Source organism: Notechis scutatus, chromosome 5 (assembly GCF_049901735.1).
Source record: "Notechis scutatus isolate UNSWTSFEM ecotype Mainland chromosome 5, rNotScu1.2, whole genome shotgun sequence".
Classification (NCBI taxonomy): domain Eukaryota; kingdom Metazoa; phylum Chordata; class Lepidosauria; order Squamata; family Elapidae; genus Notechis; species Notechis scutatus.
In genome coordinates, this window is record NC_142013.1 from 31,540,028 (window position 1) to 31,563,625 (window position 23,598).

At 39.2% G+C, this 23,598-nt stretch overlaps 1 protein-coding gene and 1 long non-coding RNA gene across 5 annotated transcripts in view; one reads left to right on the forward strand and one right to left on the reverse strand.

Annotated features, from left to right (window-relative positions):
• FILIP1L (filamin A interacting protein 1 like) overlaps positions 1-23,598 on the forward strand; it is a 153,720-nt gene that overhangs the window by 87,401 nt on the left and 42,721 nt on the right. The window lies entirely within an intron of this gene.
• The window catches only part of LOC148130433 (uncharacterized), a 79,096-nt gene that overhangs the window by 10,106 nt on the left and 45,392 nt on the right, over positions 1-23,598 (reverse strand). The window contains exons 2-4 of one of the 2 annotated variants that reach the window (XR_015749791.1): positions 15,943-16,079; positions 14,994-15,099; positions 13,016-13,135 (exon numbers count right to left, since the gene is read on the reverse strand). This is a non-coding gene — a long non-coding RNA (uncharacterized LOC148130433). Of the gene's footprint in view, positions 1-13,015; positions 13,136-14,993; positions 15,100-15,942; positions 16,080-23,598 lie in introns of those variants that run through there. The other variant, XR_015749792.1, reaches the window with a different exon arrangement.

Below are 23,598 nucleotides of genomic sequence, written 5' to 3' on the forward strand. Positions count from 1 at the left end.
AACCAATCCCCCACTGGGAAGAAAGAATTAAAGGGCCAACCCTTCGAAGTCTTCACTTAGCAACAACAGGAATCAGCGTAGAGACAAAAGGCACAGGAGTGGCATGAAGGAGGTCAGACCTCTTCAAAATAGCCACTGCCAGCCTGGAGTCTTCAAATTGGCCTCTTCTGGCCACGAGACTGAATCAAAATGGCCACTGCTGGCCAAGAGGCAGAATCAAAATGGTCTCTGCTGGCCACGAGGCTTCTGTAATGGCTTTTGCCCCGAGGCTCCTTCTTCCCTTCTTCGCTGCTCTCTGAGGCAGCCCAAACACTGTAGAACAATCAGCTGCTGTTGTTTGCACAGCAGGGAATGAAACGGCCCCCACGACTCCAATTAGAGCGTGGCAGTAGTCCCCGCTCTCCGGAAAGCTGTCCGACAGTTAAACATGGCTTTTCTTCACCACAGTGTGCCGAAAGCAGCCCCACGGCTCTGTGGAGAGGGCGGAATCCCCTGCTCTCGAAAAATGACCGTCCAGCTGAAGAATACCTCCAATCTTCACCCTGGAGGACTGAAAAAGGCCCCCGCGGCCCCTGCTGGCTGTTCCGGACCTCCGGAGCAGTCCTCAGTTGTTTGGCGGCTCCCGAAAGTCAGCTGTGAAGCAGAGTGCCAAATTCAAAGTAGGAAGGAAACGGAGGCTTTTTTTCTTTTTGTTTTAAAGAGAGAATATTTTCCCTTACAAAGCTGCCTTTGGGCACAAAAAAACCCCAAAGCAGGAGAGGCAATAATCTGCGTCCTACTCTGCTAAGGACTGAGTAGAAATTGGGAGAGGCTACCCGGAGTGGGCGGAGCTAAGCTAATAAGCCTTGTGCACAGACTCAGTCCTAAGCAGCTAAAGGAGAGTATCACCCATCCTGACTTGTCACAGCCTTACAAGGGAAAAAGAGTTCTGGAGAAAGCATGTTAAAAGGACAAATGTATTTATAGTGTAAGTCAGTACAGTGATGCACATTGTGAAAAATCTTATTTCACTTATATGCTGAAAGACTATGAACTTGCAGTGACCAAGAAGAAAATGACTCTTGGAACAGAGGTGGATGCAACCTTAATGAAAAACAGATTCTGTATGTGGCTCTGATGACGGAAGTTAATTAATTCAAGGAAAACTTGGAAATAACTGTCAAGATGCAAGATCTTTACAATAATCTTCATGCATTACTGTTAGATAATGTCACTGTGCTTACAGGTCACAGGAAGTGATCCAGCCCATAGCACACAAAAATCCTGTGGTTATTATTAACATAGAATGCAAGTTTATTAGTGTTGCTTTCAGACATGTAAGGCAACCTATGCAATATTTCATTAAAGCATTTAACAAGCAAGGTTTCTTCTTCCCCTCATTGTCTTCTCTTTTTCATTTTAACTATGAAGTAATAGGTATGTGGAAATAAATATTGCTACTTACTGTTACGTAAGTTAATTAATTCCCTAATTAACATTGCATTTCTGTATGCAATGTAATATATGGCTATTTAGGTATAAAGCTTTTTCTATTAACCTCTCCCCACTTAGAGATGGAACAGGATGCTAATTACATTGGCTGGCATTCTCCCTTTGGCTGGTCATCTGCTGACATGTCCTCTGCTGACCCTTTATTGGTAGTCTTCTTCAGACTATACTTGGAATCTTGTCAGTAGACTTGGTCCAGGCTTCCATCAACCAACCTGTCTTCTGCATTTCAGATGGCTTACAATCCAGCCATCATCTTTTATGTTTGCCTTTAAGTTTTCCAAACTTAACATACTCTTATTTTCATGCCAGCATATCCTTTTCCTTTCAGAAAATTTCTACCTGTGAGAAAAGTTTGCTATCTTTCTGCTCCCAGACTTAGTGTCAAAGAACATCTTGGTTTTCCGGAAGTTCACAGGATAACAAACAACACATACTTGCTGCTTACTGTCAAACATGCTGAAATTGTTTCAGAAAGAATATTTTCATGATATTCCTCTATATATTACCTAGTACAAATTATAACCTCTCTAAATTTTTGGAGTTGTTGTTTGCAAATTTATACATACTGCAACATTAACTATTTATTTTGGAAAAACTGAAAAAAAACCTAAAATTAAGAAAAATCACCCAAAAATCTGTTAGTTAACTTGACTATCTGAAGATAAAAATGTGGTTTCTAAATTTAAAAAGAAACCTCTCCTCCTTTTGTTCATGTATTGGAATTTTTTTCCATGACAAGCATATAATGAATTAATTCAAAATTATTTTTGTGGTGCAAGAATGAACAAGCAAAATAATCAAGTGCTTAGAATAATGTTCTTTCCTTCCTTTTCTCCCTGTGAGAAAAGCTTACAACATGTAGTGTTAGGGATTTTAGTGGAGGAAGGTGATTCAGAAGCTATAGATATATGACAATTCCACAAAGTCTTTGGTTTACAACCATTCATTTAGTGACTGTTTATATATGATCTATGGTCACATGATCAAAATTACGGAGCTTGACAACTGGCATGTATTTATGATGTTGCAGGTCATGTGATTGCTACTTGCAACTTTCCCAACCAATTTCCAACAAGCAAACTCAATGGAGGAAAGAATATTATCTTATTGACTGCATGATTCACTTAACAACTGCAGTGATTCACTTAACAACCATGGGAAAAAGTATTAAAATTGGGTGTGATTCATTTAACAACTTGCTTAGCAATGAAAATTCTTGTTCCCATCATGGTCATAAGTTGAGGATGTCCATTTATGGAGTCATAATTTTTTTACTACTTTCACACAATTAGGTCTTAGGATAATCCAGTGAAGATGAATAGGGGGAATTCAGGATAAAATAAACATTTTGTACAGCATACAATGCTCAGAACTGTCAGGAAATACAATGTTGGCCCATTAACTTAACAACTTTGTGGAAGAAAATGCAGCCAGTGCTTTCAAGTCAAGTTGGCAACCAATTTCCCTTGCTATTAACAGACCAATTAATGCAAGTTGCATAGGAAGTAGACTTCCAACTACTTAGACATACTACTTAGATCAGCTTAGACATAAACTTGGAACAGAATGCTGATTTAGGGTATAGATTTTTGATCTAATACATGACCTTTCTTAAATTCTCAATATTTGAAATGGGCTCTTCCACAGTGTACTCTTAAACATTAAGTAATATTCAATAACCAAATATAAGTCAATTTCATATCATTTGTTGAAAAGCCACATTAAGTATTTTCTGTAGTTGACATTTTTATCCATCTTTACAAATCTTTATCAAGATTTATTAGAAATGTATGTTTCTAATATATCTAATCACTACACTCCTTCCTGAAACATGTTTCCTTTCCCCGCCAAAAGGACCAGCAGTCAATTCCATATCAATTATGATTCACTTAAAGTATTCAATCTGAATTTATCGAACTGTATAGTCTTTGCAAGCTTTGAATGTGGTATATAAAGACCTCAAAATGTGTTATTAAATGGTAGTTTTAATAGAATACAAAATAATGTATGAATGATACTGTGTTAAATTTTAGTTGTATTTTATTTAAATGAAATGTAATGATTATCCTGGCTTTTTCCAGTACATTTTGAAGTGTGTCCCTTATCGCAGTACTCAAAGATGAAGTTAGTAGAACAATAACTATTTTAGAGTCACATAATTACCATCTAGTAGAAGAAAATGCTTACAATTTATCCACAACTACAATTTATGTACAATTACTTTGGAATATACTCAAAACATTCCTCAAGTGTATACATAGGTAAGTTCTATGTCATAATTCAATGTTATTTCTAAATGCACACATATACATATACATAAATAAAACTGAATAGACTAGACTAGCGACTAGATTAGAATTCTTTAATGGCCAAGTGTGATTGGACCCCCAGGGAATTATATCATCCATGGCAAATTAGATTTTTCTGTAGTTCTGTTTCAGAAATTTCCATGTTAAATGAACAAATGACAAATAAAATATTTACAAAACATTGTAATCGGACTTGCTTCTGTCCAGAATTCCAGCCAGACACACCCTTCTATTGGAATACACTGCAAAGGAATGCAAGTCTGTCAGTTCCACCCTTCAATTCACTATCCCTTAGTTTTTCATATTTCTTTTCTGACATTCAACATGTTATTTTCCTGGAGACAACAAATATTCACAATCCTTGGCAGCTTTGAGGGTGTGGTTGCTCTTGTTTTATGTTTTGCAGCATGTAACTCAGGACAAAACAAAATGAGCATAGCTGAATGCTGCTTGCCTTTTAGTTACATAATTTTACAGTACAGATAGTCCTCAGGTTACGATATGAGACCGGGATTGCTGTCGCTAAGTGATTTGGTTGTAAAGTCGAGACTAAGCAGTTGCTATTGTAGTCCCAGGATTGTGCAGATTATTAAATGGAACAGGTGGGAGTCCCAGACAAGTTTTGTGAGGATGCCACTGGGTAGTGGGGGGGACGACGACGGACAGGTACTATGAAGCACAGGTGCGCTGTCAGAGGCATTGGGAACCCATGTTAATATAAGGAGATAAAGGGTATCCTTTTCTACCTGATGTCCACTCTAAGGGATTTCCAATGTAACAATCTCACTACTTCAGGACCATATTTCCTTTATCCCAAGAAGCAGATGAAATTGCGTACAGAATAATTTCAAGTAACCCAGAAAATCAGACAATTCTATGTACCCAAAACTTCAGTACATGAAAAGCAGGCATATCAGTAGATAATAAAGTTTCTCCCATTTTCAAAATTGCCTGTCAGAATAAATGCTGTTTCCACAGCCTTTTTTTTTTTTACAGAAAATGCTGTAAAGAAAGCTAATGACATGTGAATACTGTTGACTTATTTAGTTAACATATACGTCCAGCAGATTCTAATTTAATGCACATTGAGCTATTGTTGAAGACTGCATTGTACTCAAATGCAATCATTTCCTTTCGGGTTTTGGCAACTTGTATGTATTACTTATGCTGAAGGCAATGTATTCCAAGTTGTGAAATGGATACCAGATCACTGTACATTTGACCTGTTTCATGGGTATTTGGTGATTTGTAGGTGAGTGAGCAAGACCCTCCACAAACACAAATTTATTCTATAGAATATCCCAGTGGGAGAGACCAAATATTTTTGCCACTACAGCATAAAGATAGGCTCAAGGAAGTGATGCACACAGACAAATGACTTCATGCTTGCATTTGAATAACAGACTATCACTTCATAGCATAACTTTGAACAGATGGTGGGAAAGCATACTCTTGTCAAAATCCCCATGATTCAAAGGTTTCCACAAAGATCCTGGTGCATATTGAAAGGTTAAAATAATGGCACAGAAACAATACTTCTTTTAAATGTAAAAATAAATCAAAAAATGAAAAAGTCAAAAGGAGTCAGAACATTAGACATGCCCCAATAATTCAGTTTTCCTGTACCTAAGCAAATTGTCCAACTATGCTGTTTCCAATAATGCAGACTCAGAAAAAGGTATTAATATTAATGTTGGGAATTAATATTAATGTTGCCATGTCCGTGCTAATGTAATCAAATGTTTTCCTAAATGTGAAGCCATTAAATAGCTTAAACCATAATAAATTCAGAGATACATCCAATCTTAAATTTTAAATTACTGTCTTGACTTTAGTAAGGAAATATATCTCTAATTGTAAAAGGCAACTGCAAAGCCAATCTGTGGAATTTAGCTATGAATATATTTTGATAATTTTCCTGAAACAAAATATGTAAAGTATAGTAAACACGGACAGCATCGTACAACATCAGCTAAAATTCTGAAGAAGTAAGTCTAAACAAAGGATTCATTTCAATCAATTTTTCTTCATTATTTGCAAAGGAACATTATGATCATGAATAAGAGTTACTGATGAAAATAAGAGAAATGGCTTAAATCCTTATTTAGTAACCTTTCAAGAGCATCTGGAAACAGGAAATTTTATTAAGTAGAACTTCCTATCCCATGTGTTTCACTCAGGTAAAGTACTGGGTTGACAATACAGTTAATGTTCACCTATCTTGCAAGTAACTGTGAAGCACTGTGATCCATCCATGGTCATACATAATAAGCATACTTTTAATATCCCAAAATGAAAATATAAGGATTTGTTCTCATGAATTTAATTAAATAAGCCAACGCACACAACTTCTCACATTATTTGGGTTATCAATGCAAGCTTTGTTTGGATGCTTCCTCTCAAGATACATACAGTCAAGATACTGGTAAACCAAACTGCATATTATCATTGTCTGCATAAATCATAGATCTCACTTTGCTGTAATCCTTTGCAGTGAGAAGCTGGAAAAAGGCCAAGTGAAAACATAATTTAAACACTAAATCGGTTACATTCCAAGGCATTTGCTTAGTTTTTAATAGGTTCTCAAGGGATGAGAAATTACTAAAGTGCATTGTTTTGACATGAGACAGGGTGAGTCATTGCTTGTCACTATATTTTAGAAGTCTCCATATTTATTGTCTGAAATGAACTTTCAAAAAAAGTTATCAGTATATCCATATAGACAGAGAAATGCATTTTAGACTAAATACGTTTAGTTGAACTATTACACTGAAGAAATGTTTCCCGTTTCTCTGATTCACTCTGTCTGTATTTTAAGGTTCTCTTCTAAATACATTGGGTGGATTTGAGCAACTCTTCCCTTCAAATATTGCCAGACTCATTCCTGTTCCATCTACTTGGCACACATCAATTTTATCAAATTGTAAATATATGAAGTGTACATTTGAAATAACTTTTGATAAATCCGAAGCATGAATCTAAAGTTAATGTAAAATTCACTTAATAAAGCCAGGAAAATGGAGCATATTGTATATATTTACAATATATCTGTGTTATACTAAGAGCTATGGGCTGAATAATATTTTTATTTTGTTGTATGATTTTAAACCCACAACTTTGTGGGCATGGAAATTTTGGCTTAAAAATCCAACAAATTTATCTGGAAATCAATTTTTTTAAAGATGTAGCAGCAATGACAGTAAACACACTGTACAAAAATAATTTAGTAAGATACAATATTTTGCTGTTATATTTTGAATACTGAAATTATATCACACATTTCATTATGAATTTTGTTCTAGCTTACTTATTTTTCTCCATGATATGAATAGCACAAACTAAATTGTTCAACTTTTATTATTTTACAGAATGATTTAGATGAGTCTTGTACAAGAAAAAGATACAACAACATACAATTATCAAAGACTAAATATTTTTGAAAGATATCCTGGCTGGATATTGTGAGATATTTATTTTCTCTTTCTCTGAAGAATGTGGTTTAGTTATTTTGCTTGAGTTAAATAGATTATGTGATATTGTTGTTATTCAGCAGTGGGAGGCTGCTATGGTATAAATCTCACAGGTAGAATGTCCTATTTTGGGACCACCAAACTGAACGATCAAATCACTTATTCTGAAAGAAAACAACATGGGTTTTATGAAACATTTTAAAAATGTTATTACTTATTCATAGCACTGCTTTTTGAGATAGTTGCAGGAGAAGATCTCATACACTGTAATTGTTGTAATTTTCTAAATGTAATAAATGTATATGCATAAACCCACCACAAGAATGTTAATTAAACACTCTCTTAAGAAAATATGCTGGTATTATTCTGCAAGCCACATAGATGCAGGAAATAGGATGTGTTTATAGAGCCTGTTGGTGATAAGACATGGAAATGGTTGCAGTGAAAGAAAATCCTCTCAACCCCTTTCAAATATGCCCTTGAAAAAATATGCCAGCCTGCCTCTAAAACACCTTCCCAAAATCCAGTCAGGATTAGATTAATACAAGTTGTTCTCAGGTTATGACAGCCTAGAATTGGCCTAGAATTTCCATCCCTAAACAATGCAGTGATGAAATGTGATTACTCATTGTTAACATGTCAAGATTTAGTAGTACAAGAACATGGAAAATTTAGAATATACAGAACAATCAACTGCAGAAAGTGTGGTAATATAACCTATTAATCATTTTATCATTTTCTGTAAGGCCTTTGAATACTAGCAGTAAGTCTAGGAAGATGTGGGCATTCTTGGTGGGGGTAGGAGTATCTTTGCTCAGAGTGCCTCATTCTGTTTTGATTCTGCCAGTTTAGAAGGAATAGGAAAATGGGTGAAAGTTCAAGGTACAAGATACACAGTTGTGCTTTCTCATGGGACTTTCCAAACTTTCCCATGAGACTTTCCGTGGCTGTATGATCTCACCCTAGCAAGGTAACATCTGGGACTTTCCAAGATTGTGTGTTCTCATGCTGGTGAAGTAATCTCCTGTTGAGGTCATTGTTTTCTGAATATGCATACTGTATATTTTGCTTGTGTTTTTTTCTCAATAAATACTGCTACCTGAGTTCTCTCAGGGTTGGCATTTTTCTCAGAGACAGTTCCCTGTGTCTCATTCCAAATGTCAAACCACCATAAATGGTGACCCCGACGTGATAGCTTGGAAAGCTATACGTTTCCCGCATCCTATACTCATCGTCGCGGACGTCGACTGGGCCCTCATCTTCTTCGCTGGACGAAGATAGATTCTTTCGTGAGTATGGGGGAGATCTCTCAAGGCTCAGAAAGAGCACATCAGGGAATTGAGAGGGATCATTGGGAATAGTTTTGGGTTTGGAATTGGCAGTAGGGGTTGTGCTGTAGGAAAGAAAGAAATTGAGGACTTACTACAGTATGTTTGGAAAAATATTAAGTCATATCCGGAGGGAGGTAGTATTAAAGTAGAGTCCTGGAAAAAGATAGGGAAATTTTTGCACGAGGAACCCCGTGCCCTTCTTCAATTTTGTTAACCTGGAGGGTGATAATGGATGCATTAGCTACTTATGAACAACCGCTCCTATCACCCCCGAAGAAGGTTTGCCGCTTTACCATGCGGCACGTTTTGTTGCCGCCTGACGGCACCTCCAGATAAATCTGGGGACTGTCCGGCGCTAGAAATACTTTGTCAGAGGATAAGAGTTTACCTTTAAGGGTTCAGGTGGATGCTGTTACTGCAGCTATTCAAGAAGCAAAGAATAGAGGGGAACTATCAGGAGATGATTTGGTGGAGTTTGGAGTAGAAGTTCAACTTAATCCAGTAGAAATTGTCATGGATGCTGCATTAAATCCGCAGCGGGAGTGGAAGCCTTTACAGCTCAGAATTTTGAGGGAAGTTAAGCAAGCAGCAAAAGAATATGGTGTTAGAACGCCATATACTCAGGCATTGTTAGAAGCAGTTGGTTATGGAAATAAAATGATTCCGGCTGACTGGAAAGCTCTGTTGAATATGATTTTAACTCCAGCTCAATATTTGGTGTTAGATCAGAAATGGAGACAGCTGGCAGTCAGAGGGGAACAGCAAATGTTACCCCAGATCAGCTTTATGGAGCTGGTAATTTTACAACAGTGGAACAACAGAGAGATGGTATGCCTGAGGAAGGGTTCATTCTTCTCCCACAAATAATTTTTCAAGCCATAGGGTCTCTCCCTGATGGCGAAGGTGGTGAGAAGACCTTTACTAACATCAAACAAGGGAACAATGAACCCTATAAAAATTTCATTAGCAGACTGAAATTGGCTATTGAAAGACAAATTGATAATCAATTCGCCCAGAAAGAGTTGCTTTTAAGTTAGCAGTAGAACAAGCTAACACAGATTGCAAAAAGATTTTAAATCCACTGGTAGCAAGTGGGGAGCGAGAAATCGCAGATTTGATTAATGCATGTAGGAAGGTTGGGAGTCAGTCTTTTTAACATGGAAACTTTAGCTCTGGCTTTACAAACAGGACATGCTCAAAAGGGGAATTGTTTCAATTGTGGGAAGCCTGGACATTTTAAAGCACAATGTCGGGCTCCTGGAGGAGGTCAAAGTCAGCAAAATAAGAGATCAATGGGACAGGGTGTTCGTCCTAAATCAGTGTGCCCAAAATGTAAGAAAGGATACCATTGGGCATATCAGATGCTCCTACAGTTTTTACTGATGGAGGGAAAGTTTTTGGTGCTTGTGTTTGGAAAGATAAATCTGGAATTTGGCATACAAAAGTGACTTCAGAGCAGAAGTCTGCCCAGCAGGCAGAACTTGCTGCTGTAGTTTTGGCTTTTCAAAATTTTCACAATCAGGATTTTAATTTAATAGTGGATTCATTGTATGTGTATAATTTGTTACCCTTTGTAGCAGGTTCTTATTTGTCTCCTGGAATATCACCTGATATTTTAAGATTGCTTTTGCTGTTACAAGGATGTTTGGAGCAGCGTGTGAATGTGTGTTTTGTTGCTCATATTCGTAGTCATAGTAATTTGCCTGGAATTTTATCACAAGGTAATGCCAAAGCTGACAGTGCTGTAACTTCAGTCCTCACTGTCCAGCCATGGGATAGTCATAGTTATTTTCATCAAAATGCTAAAGCATTGGCACAGCAATTCAAACTTACTACTGCAGAAGCTGCTGCCATAATTCAACAATGTCCAACTTGTTCAAAGCAGGGCACGAATATCCCTATGGGAGTTAACCCCAGAGGGTTGAAACCTTCAATGATTTGGCAAATGGATGTTACTCAATATCCGCCATTTGCGCCTGGAAATATATACATGTGACTGTGGATACTTACTCAGGATTTTTAATGGCTACCCCTCAAAGAGGTGAGATGGTTAAACATGTCATCAATCATTGCATTAAGACTTTTCAGTTGCTGGAACACCTAAAACTTTAAAAACTGATAATGGTGCGGCTTATCGGAGCACCGGTTTTGATCAGTTTTGCAAACAATGGTCCGTGGAACATAAATTTGCCACGCTCAAGACCATGTTGACTAAATTAAATAAAAAGGAGGGAAGCTCCTGGGGCTTCCGGCGATTCAAGATCAATTAAATCTAGCTTTATATACTTTAAATTTTTAAAATTTGTCTGGTAACCCCCTGCGAGCGCGGCCAGCAGGCATTTTTCTTCTCCTTCTACAGATGCGGTAAGACCTCGGGTGTTGGTGCGGTTTCTTCCGGATCCGGCATGGGTTCCTGCTGAGCTGATAACGTGGGACGTGGTTATGCAGCAGTTGAACATCTTGGTCAAATTCGTTGGGTTCCTGGTCGGTGTGTTCGACCTGATCATTCGCAGGCACCTGTGAAGGAAGTTTCGGAGGAGCAGGATGGCGTATCTGTGGTTCCTGATCCTGCTGATTCTGCCTAATCTGTCCTGGGCTGCTCGGGTGCGGAGAGAGCAGCGACAGCATGTTCAGCGTGCCGGAGATTTGGGCGATGATTTGTGGACCGATAATAATTACATTAAAGATTTGCGCACAACTGCCAAAAACTTGAACATCACCAATTGTTGGTTGTGTATGCACCTTCCTGGGAGAGTGGGAGAAGGACTAACATTGCATGGAGTGCCTTTTGAGGAAAAAGATTTAATAAAGAATGCAACCTGGAGAAAACAGTTGTCTTGTGCTACAACAGAGCAATTCCAGGTCTAACCATGGGAGGTAATCTATGGACACAAATTTCTCGAGGTCTCATCCCATCTTTGGGAATTGCTATGAACTATAGAGATATTCATATTTTAAATAATTTTACTGTTGCTATGTTTAATGATACTATAAAGAATATTAAGATGATTAATGTAGAAATGTCTGAAATTCGTACAGTTACTTTGCAAAATCGATATGCTTTAGATATTATGTTAGCTGCTCAAGGAGGAGTTTGTGCTTCCATTCATTCACATTGTTGTGTTTTTATACATAATTATGAGCCAAACATTACAAAAACTGTTCAGGACATGGAAGATCGTATTGCTCAGCATCAATCTGGAGCCGATGGGTTTAATGCATCATTCTGGGACAGTCTGTGGTCCTGGCTTCCTGATGGATCATGGTTTCGCTCCTTATTGCAAGGGGTTGTTATTATTATTGCTATATGTATCTTATTATGTTGTTTTATTCAATGTATTCCTAATCTATTACAAATGTGTACCTCAGTCTTCCGGCGTGTGGGATCAGGTCATGAGGGAACTGTGTACTATGCCACTAAAACACCCCTATCTTTGAATAAATAAAAAAGGAGGGAATGTGGTAATATAACCTATTAATCATTTTATCATTTTCTGTAAGGCCTTTGAATACTAGCAGTAAGTCTAGGAAGATGTGGGCATTCTTGGTGGGGGTAGGAGTATCTTTGCTCAGAGTGCCTCATTCTGTTTTGATTCTGCCAGTTTAGAAGGAATAGGAAAATGGGTGAAAGTTCAAGGTACAAGATACACAGTTGTGCTTTCTCATGGGACTTTCCAAACTTTCCCATGAGACTTTCCGTGGCTGTATGATCTCACCTAGCAAGGTAACATCTGGGACTTTCCAAGATTGTGTGTTCTCATGCTGGTGAAGTAATCTCCTGTTGAGGTCATTGTTTTCTGAATATGCATACTGTATATTTTGCTTGTGTTTTTTCTCAATAAATACTGCTACCTGAGTTCTCTCAGGGTTGGCATTTTTCTCAGAGACAGTTCCCTGTGTCTCATTCCAAATGTCAAACCACCATAAGAAAGATTTAGTTTTCAATAGTTTTCATATACACAATTAAGAAAAAGATTTAACACAGATAAAAAGCAGATGAAATTAAACAAGATAACAATGATCTGCAGCTCACATTGGAATTATTCCTGGAGAACTGACCCATTGGCTTCAATAACTGATAGATATTAGCACAGCACTGATAGAAACTACCAACAGGCCTTCTAATCACTTGGCCAAGTTCCTCCTTCAAGGCTTCATGAAGGGCCAGCAGCTTCCACCACAATCTTCAGAGCACACGATGAGCCTTCCTCTAGTTCTACAAGCACTCCAAACAGCATGCAGCTGCCAACTTTTCCCTGAGATTTGTAAGTGACTCTTTTTCTCTGACCAGTTTTGCTGCACTCTCAATGGTTGGTGGTACTCCTCATACTAGGGGGGAAACATGTGGCTCTTCTGCCACACCACTGCCCTGCTTCTCTGCCATTTTTATCCTGCTGCTTCTTGGCCACACCCGGAAAACTCCCTTCAACAGACAAGGCTCTTCCACTTTGCCATGATTGCCACGCATGTTCTGGACTGTACCCTCACTGAGCATCTGAGCCAGCAGCAGCTGGAGAAAGATGGAGAAGGTCAGCTAAGGAAAGCGACAGCAGGGATAGGAAAGGTGCAGTGGTTAGAATGTAGTATTGCAGGCAAATTCTGCCCACAGCCTGGAGTTCAATCCTGACAAGGCTCAAGGTTAACTCAGCCTTCTATCCTTTCGAGTTCGGTAAAATGAGGATTCAGATTATCGGAAGCAATATGCAAATAATGCTTCTTCATTTTAAACTGCCCAGACAGTGCTTAAAAGTGTTACGTGGCAATATACAGTATAAGCCTAAATGCTATTGCTATTGCTACAGGTGGCAGAGTGCAAGGTGGCCAAAAGGGCAGAGATGTTGGGGAAATAGGCAGGAGGGAGTTGAAGCTGATGACCGCAACCAGGACTGCTGAAACTGCTATTGCTAAACAGTATAATCACATGATGTTTTGTTTATTGACTGCTACTCTTAACGACGGTTTCACTTAATTCCAGTCCCAATTAGGGTTGTAACCCAAGGACAATGTGTTCCTTTCTGGGACTGAAAGGTGTTGCTCAGGTCACCAGAAATTATTATAAGTTTGTGAATTTCTTTCCTAGATACTGTGGATGTTTTGATATCACTAGTGTCCCCAGAAAAAAGGAAGAAATCATTTCAGCCTCTAAGCTAAAGAAATCTGCCATTCTGTAGGGAGACTAATTCCTCCCCTCCATCAACTAAGCTCTCTTGTAGTCCTCATTTGGACTGCCTCCTTTGATTCTAATTGTCAAGTGCATTTACTATTAGGAATCAAGCTTTCTTCTTCTTCATCTATTCACTCATACACTAATACTCTACCATCCCAAGCAAAATATAATATAAGAGGACAAAAGAGTCTCAGTGCTTTTAAGATTTCATACTTGGCAATTCCCAATCAAGACCTCACATAATAGAGTCGGCCTTTAAAGTCCAGATTAGAAGCATTTACCTTGGGAAATGTGGGGGTAAGACATGAGGACTGTATATGCAAAGCCAATCCCATCAGGGTTCACATGCGCAAACTGCCCTTCAAATTTGCTCATGAGCCCCAGATGATCATGACCAACAGTCATGATCTAGCATGATCTGAATACATTGATTGTTGCATCTACTTGTATAGGTTTACAACCTGAAGTGACGGTGCCAATAGATATTTATATTGTGAATGTTCCATTACTGTAGTATTCTACCTGGAACCAAGATTTTTCCATAATTTCTCTTTCCATTTTGTAAGAAGTTAACCTCTTAAGAATATTAAATTTTAAGGCCACCGGAATATCGTACTTCAGACCCAATTCTTATCAGACATTAACATTAGCAATAACATCCCTACCGATTTATATTTTGTTTTAGTGTATTTGAATATATTTTATGTATTAAAGTTGGTCTTGCAAGAAATGTCTACATTTGGGATTTGATCTCCAAGTAAGATCTTTATCACTTGTTTCTCCATTGCACATGCATAACTCAAAGCTTCTCCATTTCCAATTTTCATAGATTCCACACTTTGAAGCGATAAGTCATCGCTGGTATAATCATGAGACTGAAAATGTCCATTCATGCTTCTAGTTTCATTCCATGGTATAGACAGAATTGATTTTAAAAGGATTGAATCTTGTTCATGTTCATGTTGATTTTTTTTTTTTTTTGGCTGACTGCACTTCTCGCTACATTGAGGTGATTTAGTTGGCTGCTTGGTTTCTTGGATGTTGTGGCTGATGAACAAAATATGTCCACAGAGATGGTTCAGCACCTTGCAATTGTCTATCTGTTGAAACATTTGAAAATTTATTCTAAGGCTGCTATGAAGAGCTTAGAGCTTTGTCTCTTTGCTAAACACTTATTTTATTGGGATATTAACTGGGCAGTAAAAGAGATATGTTAGTTAAGTACCATTCCATTTCATGATTCAATTAGTTTGGTAGAATTCTTATTAAAGTCATAATTCCTGAAGACATCCATTATCAGGTTCATTCCTCTGTTGTTTATAGTATAATTTCTATAAGAATAAAAGTAGATATATTTAGCACATAAGAATGATTCAGTACACTTAAAACCGCAAATAAGTGGAAAAATTAAAGAAGTCAAGAGAAAAAACTTTACAGGCACTTTAATAAACAATCCTAAAATGGCAATAGGCAGGCAATTCTAACTAGAAGAAAATTCCACACGTGGAATGTCATTGCCTGATAGTTACTTCATTTAGCAGAGCTTTGTAAGAGAGTCTCATTTGTAAGTATTAAAGATATATTAAACTGAATTTAAAAATTCTTTACACAAATTCTGTGTAAAGTCTAAGTCACTGGTTAAAAGTAAACAGATAAGCTTCTCTTTGTGCAATTGCTAACCATTGAATACAAACTTTTAAGCTACAAAAATATCAAATCTTCCCCCCTCTAAAGTAGAATTATAATCTATAATAATAATAATAGACATTGATTTTCTAGTGTTGTCAATAATTCACACAGATCTATTCTACAATTTTAAAAACTTTGCTTGTAAATTCTTTCCTCAGACATTTGGCAAAAAAAGAATCCAACTGCTATTATCTAAGAAAGTTGGAAACAAGAAACACCTAGAATTCAATGGATTTGATAAGCTTGGCTGAGACATATTCCTACTGGATTCCAGCCTTAACCTTAGAATTGATAAAATATTGTAAATATTTTTAGAATTTTTTGAACTGTTCTGTATCTTATTTTTATACTTTTTGCAAAGTATTTTATAAATAGTAAACTGCAATAATTAACTAATAAAACAATATTCAACCAAATGTTTCAACATTTTTTAACTATGTTCCTATAAAAGTAAAAGGAAAGGTTTAAAAAGGAAAGGCTCTTACATTCATCTACTGCCTAAACTGTAGTATTTCCAAGGTTTTTAAGGAACATCCCTTAAAAAACAGGGAGATGTGTCCTTATGCAGTCTGAACATGCGACTGCAGAAAGAGATCAGAGACAGCAGGTTCATCCTGAAAGCCTAAGAAGACAAACAAAACAACACCTGAAAAATGTTTATGCATTTAAATGCCAAATAAACATAATGAACGAATGTAGATTTACATACATTCTAACATAATAAATTATTTTATATAACTTTTAAACATTATTTCACTAAGTAGCATATAAATTTAATAAACAAAAACCATAAGGATAGCTATCACAGGACAGATTTAAAATATGTTACATCATACACTAAATATACATTTAGGAAAATAGAATATATTCAGATGTGTCAAAATTATGCTAAAATTAATAGATAGATGAATAAATGTGCATCATAATTGTGCAGTGTGGAAAAAACTGGAAGAAATCAGAAGGCATTCAAAGTTCTTAATGATGATTTAATCGTTGTAAAATGTTTTTTGATAATTACTGATAATGCTTATTTTAATTAAATAGAGGAAATATAATTTCTAGCAGAAAAGGAATACAATAGGTTTTGTGGATTTTTATTCATAGTATCATGCCACTAGTTAGATACAATTATTCAACTAATATATTACATGCAGCATACAAAAGTTTTTATCACTTTGTTTATACAAGAACAGAGCTTTTATCTTGATTTTTTATTCTACTCTTGAAAGCCAGTATAATCTTGATTAAATCATGTAAATTGCATTCCTGCATGGACATTTCAACTCATATTCCATAAATGTCTCCAAGGTGTGGTAAAAACAAATCTACAATATTATTGAGAACTAAGTCCTATGTTATGCAGCATTCGGGGCCTTAAAAATAATGCATAAATCCACCAACATAATCACATAAACCATACACTCTTATCGATGGTGTCATTTAGGGTTTGTTTGTGGTTTTTTTTTGCCTATAAACTCCATTTTTCTTACATTTTTGTCCCACCAGAAAACTTTATGCACTACTCAAAAGGATTCTAAATTCAATGACAATTGAATTCATTATAGACTTCTCCTTGCCCTTTTGCCCTTAGAACAAAGACTGTTTTGACTATTGTATGAATGTAAGTCCTTAAAAAATAAAATATATACACACTGAGAAAAATTAAATAGATGAGCTAGATCTTGTTTAAGCAAAACGGCCACTTGATTAGTTACATGTAACCATTATATGACTGCTAGTAGGGCAACATCCTTTTCTTTGCTTTTCTATTACTATATGCTATTTTCTTACCATTAATTCCATGTACCATTTCAAACATGTGTTGCCATTTAAATCTCAAGAAAGGTATCTCTCGGCTATCCCCTTTACATTTGATGAAAAGGCAGACTGAATGGAGCCATGAAGCATGCCATTAGCAGTTATTCACAGTTCTGTTTTAACTTCTTTTGGCAACAAGGATATTTAAGGATAATGACGTCTGTGATTCAAAATGCAGAAAATAAAACTTCTTAAACCAACAGCAATGGCAAGTTGTGTTGCTTCTAAAATGTCACATTAAATAAATACTTCATCACAAACAGTTTCTAGATACAAGATTCTACTGCAAGTAAATTAATTATTCTATCAAAACTACTATCAGAAAGTTATATAGTCCACCTTCCCTTAAGATTTAACCCTTAAGATTTTTATTTTAAGTCAGATACCCATTTGGAGGGTTTACATAATTTCCACTCAAGGAGTGGTGCTGAGTTTTTTATTTTTACACAGAACATAACTTACATTTTTTTTCAGTTACAGTGACTACCAGGAGGAAACACATTACTGGTTTCATCCTTACTGGGAATCTTCAGACACAGGTTGCTAAATATTATTCTATAGGATTCAAGCCCTATAACTGAACTCACTTATGTTCGCACTTTAGATAACTGTACACAACAGTGTCTTAGCTTTAGAAACTATTTGTGGTCCTGGCACTCAGAAACTCTGGGAGAAGATATCTAAAAGTGTTATCATAATGGTAAATGCAGTCCACCTTCTTTTAAGGTCTCATAGTGGAGAATATTATGTCATGTCCCTATGTATGGAGTTTTATATGAAACCGCCCCCCTTTTAATTAGGTTTTGTAGATGTGTGTCAGAGTACGCTTCAAAGAGAGAGGGAGAAAGCAGTATTATTTCTTTCAGTTTAAAATTCACATGACTCTCTCAATCTGATAAAAGGTGGGTCTACTTTTTTCTACTATTATTTGCAGATCAGGAATTTTATTATCACTGTTGTTAGTGTTGCAGAGGAAGTGAGAACTCCGTAAATGCTATAGTTCTGATAATAGCAGACACAGTCAAAGTTAATATCAGTCATCATCACTTGGAATTATAGTCAAAATTGCTGCCCACCTTCACCTGAATCTTCAATAAACCACTAGAGATGTGCTATGTTCCTTCTTGCTTCAAACACTCTACTATCATCCCAGTGCCAAAGAAGCCATACATCGGGGAACTGAATGACTAGAGACCAAGTTATGAAAACCTTTGAAAGGGTAGTGCTGTCCCACCTAAAAAACATCATGGATCCGCTGTTAGATCCCATGCAGTTTGCATACCGAGCAAATAGATCGACAGATGATGCTGTTAATATGGCTCTGCACTACATCCTACAACACCTTGAATCTCCAAATACCTACACAAGGGTCCTCTTTGTAGACTTCAGTTCAGCATTCAATACCATCATTCCAGACATTCTTCTAACTAAACTAAACCAGGTAGCGGTACTTGAACACACTTGTAAGTGGATCATAAGCTTCCTAACAGATAAGAAGCAGCAGGTGAAGATAGGCAGAATCACATCCAATACCTGTACAATCAGCACAGGGGGCCCCAAGGCTGTGCTTTCTCCACTTCTTTTCTACTATATACCAATGACATCTTTTAAAAATGGAAGTTTGCACATGATACAACAGTGATTGGTCTCATTCGAGGCAATGACGGATCCGCATACAGACAGGAGGTTGTACAACCTGCCTTATGGTGTGACCGGAACAATCTGGAACTGAACACACTCAAACCGTCGAAATGATGGTAGACTTTAGAAGAAACCATCCTATACTACCGCCTCTTCAGTACTAGACAAAACAATATCAACAGTAGACACCTTCAAGTTTCTAGGTTCTATCATATCACAAGACCTAAAATGGACACCTAACATCAAAAATGTCATTAAAAAACACACAACAAAGAATGTTCTTTTTGTACCAACTCAGAAAGCTCAAACTGCCCAAGGAGTGCTGATACAGCTACAGAGGAATTATTGAGTCTATCATCTGCACCTCTATAACTGTCTGGTTTGGTTCTGCAACCCAACAAGACAGACACAGACTCCAGAGAGTAATTAGGACTGCAGAAAATTGGTGTTGGCTTACTTGAATGGAGTTTCTCAGCATGCCTTGGGATAATCCACACATATGGGTTGAATCTGCCTTTCTGCCCAGAAACTGAGTCATCAATCTTTGCCACACCTCTTCCTGTCGGGGCAGGAAGCCCTCTAGCCCCAGTCATGATGAAGGTGCAGCCATTTGATGATCTTCTTGTGCCGCTGGCTCTGCCTCCCACCTGGACATTGGACCAGACTGTTACCAGGGTGGGAGTGGATTATCCTAAGGCATGCTGAGAAACTGTGCTCAGGTAAGCCAACGTCTATTCTCTAGCATGGGATAATCCACACATATGGAACATACCAAAGCGGTCAGTCCCTATGGGCAGGAACAAGTCTGGTCCTGTGCACTCCCGTCTGTATACACTCGCTGTAGTACACTTCTGCCAAAGGCCTCCTCTACTGAGGCATACGTGCCCAGCCTGTAGTGCTTTACAAATGAAGACGTGGAGGACCATGTAGCCACCCTGCAGATGTCCTCAAGTGAGGTCTGCATCGCCCAGGCAGCTGTGGTAGCTGCGGTCCTGATCGAGTGAGCTATTACTCTTCTGGGTGTTGGAAGAGCCTGGGTCTCATAGGCCTTGACTATACAAGTCCTGATCCAGCATCCTACAGTTGAAGAAGAGACTTTAGTGCCCATTGAAATGGCTGAAACGAGATGAACATGGCCTCTGTTTTACAATATGTTGATGTACATTTGATGTACCTGCGAAGAGTCCTCCAAACATCCAATTTGTGCTGTGTTCTCTGTCATGTGAAAGAGCAGGTCAAAAGTCAGGAAGAATGACTTCCTGAGCCCTGTGGAAACAAGAATTTACCTTTGGGATGAAGGAGGGGTCGAAGTACAGGACAACCCTGTTGTCGTGGAATGTGCAGAGGTCTTCCCTGATGGAAAGAGCTGCTAATTCTGAAATATGACTGGCTGATGTAATGGCCACTAAGAAGGCGACTTTGAGTGTTAAAAAGCGTAGGCTTACCGATTGAAGAGGTTCAAACAGTTTCTGAGTAAGAGCCTGTAACACTATAGACAGGTTCCAAGAAGGATATCTGTGGACTGTTGGTGGTTTAAGATTGATAGCTTCTTTAAGGAAGATTTGTGTCTATCACCACACTCAGATGAAGGAGGCAGGTGGAGGGTATTAGCTGGCTTTTCTGGAAATTGATCGAAAATCTGTGGTCCTGTAGGACCTGGATTGTGTAAGTCAGGTCTGATTTGGCCTGTTGGCTGGAACTGGACTGCATAAGGATGTTGTCCAGATAGCACTGGACGCGCACCAGGACTGTTCTGAGGTGAGTGGCCAATGCTGCCAGCACTTTTGTGAAGGTCCTGGGGACCGATGACAGTCCGAATGGCAGGGCCTTGTATTGATAATGGTCCCCTACGTAATAGAACCTGAGAAACCTCCGATGGGAGGGGTAGATGGGGATGTGGAGGTAAGCCTCCTTCAGATCGATGGACGTTAGGAGATCGCCTTCCCCTTATGCCCTCCAAGATGGACTGCAGAGATTGGATCTTGAATCTCTTGTATTCCAAATGAGCGTTGAGCTTTTTGAGATCCAGGATCGCTCTCCACCCCCCACCCCCCCATCAATGAGGACTTGGGAACTACAAACAGATTGGAGTAAAACCTGTGCCCCCTCTGGTCCTCCGGTACCGGCTCGGGGGCCTGGATGTCCAGCAAATGTTGGACTGCCGTGTCCATGAGCCTTCTCCTTAAATGGTTCTTGGAGGCTGGGCAACGGGCAAAGGTTCTCAGAGGAATGGACAGAAAATCCAGGGTGAGACCGATTCGCACTGTTTTCAGGACCCAGGAGTCAGATGGTTTTCCATCAGTCTACAAATAGTGCCAGTCGGCTGCCAATGGGAGGAAAGGTCTGGGAGTAATTTGGATTGATGGTAGGGACCACCTCCTGTGCCACAAAAGGGCCATTTAGATTGAAACTATTGTTTGTTTCTATCTCGAAATCCCAATCTATCTGTGGGTCGATCTGATCTGGGCTGGTAGGTCCTTTGGAATTGAGAGAATTCCTGGCCTGAATCTGAGGAACAAAATGGCTGTCTACGGGTGTAAGGAGACACCCTCCTATCAGCCCTCCTAGTAAGAGAGGAGAACACCTTTCTCTTGTCTTTATTCTCGACTTGAAGGAATTTAAGGCCTCTCCAAAAAGGGAAGAACCCATGTAGGGAGCAGAGGCCACTTTCCATTTGGTTCTAGCATCTGCTTGCCACTGTCGTAGCCACAGCAGATGACGAGAAGTGATGTTGGAGGCCAGGGTCCTGAAGGAGAATCAGGCTGTATGCAGGGAGGAATCAGTCGCAAATTCAGCGGCTGCCACCAGTTTGTTGACATCCTGATGCATTCTTATTTCCTCAGGGGGAATTCTAGCGTGTAATTGGCGCAGTCAGAGAAGGGATGTCCTAGTGATAAAGGAGGTGGCCGCAGTTGCTTTAACTGCATGTTCTGCGGAAATTTTGTTCCGCCTTTTATCTTCTGTCTTAAGGGCCTCTGCTATGTTGCCCAATATTGCAGAAGGAGAGACCAAGGATGCCAAAGGTTCGTCCAAAGGGGGAAGTTGTAGTGACTCGGAGAGGAGCCATATTGAAAAAAAATTATCATTACTCCCCCCCCCCCAGAGAGGGGAAGGATCCTGGCTGTTCCCATTGCCTCTGAACTACGTCCAAAAATAACTTGGGACAAGGGATCTCCTGTTGGAGAATTGTAGGTTCAGAAAAAACCCTGCTGTTAAGACCTGAGTGTCTCAGTTGGGATAGTGGGCAGAGGATCAATTTGGGCAGTGTCCTAGCCTTGTGGAGGAGGGATTTAAATAGCCCCAGACTAAACAGACCCATGAACAGGGGTGGATCAGGTGAGATCATCTTTTCATCTTCTGAGAATCCCTGTTCCCTTTAAACTTCCTCCTGCACCCCAGATGCCCTGCTTCTCATAGAGTGAGCTGGAGAAGCCTCCCTCTGGTGCCTGGAGAAACCCATGGAGGCCTGGTATTGCACTGGCTGCAATGGCTGAGGATCAGATCTTGGGGAAGAAGAATGGCTCCTCCCCCTCAGGGTGGAAGCTACTCTTGAGAAATGGCAATAAGGGCTTAAGATCCTCTGATAATCCTGGGCCCATTTTATCTGCTGAGCGCATCCCCACTGCAGTTGGAGTAAAAGTGGCTTCAGTCCTATCTCTGATCTGGAAATCTGCAGGATGTGGAAGCATGCAATCAAAAGGAAATCTCTGAGTTTGGATTTCCTCAGCAGGAGGGATAAATTCCTGCTCTCTATCTGCCTGTGGTGACCAAGCTGCAGGCAAGTCCTGTGCTAATGGTTGCTGAGGGAGGGGGCTAACAGGCCTTGGCTGGGGGAAGGGGGAATACCTCTCCTGGTCAGCTTGCTTCTGAGCTCTGGAGAACTGCTTTTCCAATGCTTTTTGCCTTCTTTCATCTGCTCTTGTGGGCTTTCTGGAATAAAGAGCCTTTGCCTTGTTAGCACTCTTTACTTGTAGATCTGGCCTTCCTGGGACTCTGCTTGGATTGTTTTGCACTCATGGGCTCCATGCTGCCTTGTTAAGAGGAGAGCTTGCTCAATCCTCCAATCCACTTGCCCAGATGGGAATTCAAGCCCTGGAAACCGTCCCTGGGCTGTGGCAGTGGCGGCCTACCAGTCTCCTGGATAGCCTGAACAACTCGCCACACGGTCAAAATGACTGCTGTCAGCCCTGAAAATCAGCTGTGAAGAGCAAAAGTGAAAGCGGGTGCTTGGAGCTACCCGGTTAAGCCTGGGCACGCAACAGTACACTTGGGGCGATTGCGGCTTCAGCCCCCCCCCCAGAGATGGGGGGTCATTTTGGGGCTTCCCCTTGTCTGCCTGGGCTGTTAGGCCTTCGATTGGTAGTTCAGGGGGCTGCAAAAAAATGGAGCAGGCAGAAGTTCCAATTGCTGTCTGTTTGCGATGTTTTGTTTCTTTTTGGGGAATTGCAAATCTTTGGGAGAATCCACACTTAATTTATGCTTTCTGAAGAAATTGTTGGAGCCAATCTTTGCCACGTTTCTATAGGGCCAGAGACATGAATGGGGTAGGGGGCTTCCTGCCCCGACAGGAAGAGGCGTGGCAAAGATTGATGACTCAGTCTCTGGGCAGAAAGGCAGATTCAACCCATATGTGTGGATTATCCCAAAGGCAAGCTGGAGAAAACAATTACTACCAATCTGCC